The sequence below is a fragment of the Aptenodytes forsteri genome, unplaced genomic scaffold (assembly GCF_000699145.1).
Source record: "Aptenodytes forsteri isolate BGI_AS27 unplaced genomic scaffold, ASM69914v1 Scaffold79, whole genome shotgun sequence".
NCBI lineage: Eukaryota > Metazoa > Chordata > Aves > Sphenisciformes > Spheniscidae > Aptenodytes > Aptenodytes forsteri.
The window spans coordinates 5,009,984-5,011,289 of NW_008794776.1; positions in this window are offsets into that span (position 1 = coordinate 5,009,984).

A 1,306-nucleotide genomic window follows, 5' to 3' on the forward strand; every position below is an offset into this window, starting at 1 on the left:
CGTAGGGGCAAACGCACCCCCGCGGCGGGCAAGGACTAGAGGGCAACTGGGATCTCCCCGGGAGCCCCTTCCTGGCTCCGCTTCGTTGCCAGAGCCCGATCGGGCTCCCGGTCCCTGCTCCTTTGCCGGGCGAAAGGAATGCTGGAAGGAGCCCGGGGCTCCCGGGCAGGGCAGGTCGGCCCCCGGGGCTGTCCCCGCTGCTCTGCTCCGCGCAGACCCCCGGGGACCCCAGGCTAAGCCGGGGGTGCGGGTCCCACGCTCAGGGAGGGCACGAAACCTTCGAGGGGCTGCGGGGCAAATGCGATCGTGGGTGGGCTAAGGGAAGGGAGCGGGGCGGCCCCCCCGTCCCTTCCTCCCTCTGCACACACCGGGGACAGGGATGTGTGTGTCCCGCGGCTCCCCAGCGGGACACGTCGAAGCCCTCGCGTCGGGGCTCGTTACGGCTTCGGTTTTGTTTGATATTTTTTTTTTTTCCCCCCCCGAGAAGGAAATTAAGCGAGGGACAGCGGGCGGCATTTCGGGAAGGGGGTTTGTAGCCGTTGAAAAACCAAACTCCCAACACCCGCTGAAAAAACGACCCGATCAAACCCGGACATCGAGAGCCCCCCCGGCTCATTCTCGGGGCGCACGGCCGGACCTGCTGTGCGTCTTCCCGGGGCTTTTTTGGTTATGTGCCGCTGCTCTCCGCCGAGGAAAGGCTGCCTGCCTTCACCGCGGCCAGGGCGGTGGGGCAGCAGGGCTCTGGCCCCGCAGCTCCTTCCAGCCCGGGCCCGGCACTTCCAGCCCGGGCAGCATCAGGATCGGGCGGCTGCGTCTCCCTCTCTGTAACGCTTTAGCAAACTCTGGATGACGTTTCCAATCGCTCCCACTGTTATTATTATTTTTAAAGGTGTAAAATCCCCCATTAGCTCCAGTTCCGGTGTTTCTTGTTTTAAAACTTAGTTTTAAAACAAACAACCTGAGATTTTAAGACCCACCTAGACAAACAGCAGGGCCAGCCCAGAGGCGCTGGGAGAGAACAGGCTTCGCAGCGCCTTCCCTGAACCTTTTCCTGCTGGTTTTACCCCGTTTTCTCCTGGTTTTACCCGCCTGTCTGGACATTTGTCGGTGTCATAAAATAAACGAAGAGGAGGGGGGAGGGAAGCCCCTGGTTCAAATCGATTTATTCATTTCCGAGCCCTTTTGGAGTGGGGTATTACAATCCTTTCGCTGTCCTGGGACCGCGAAGAAAGCTAGATCGAAGAGCTCCTGTTTGCAGAGAGCCTCCGCCTGGAGCCTGAACGACGTTTTCCGCTAAGGAAAGCAG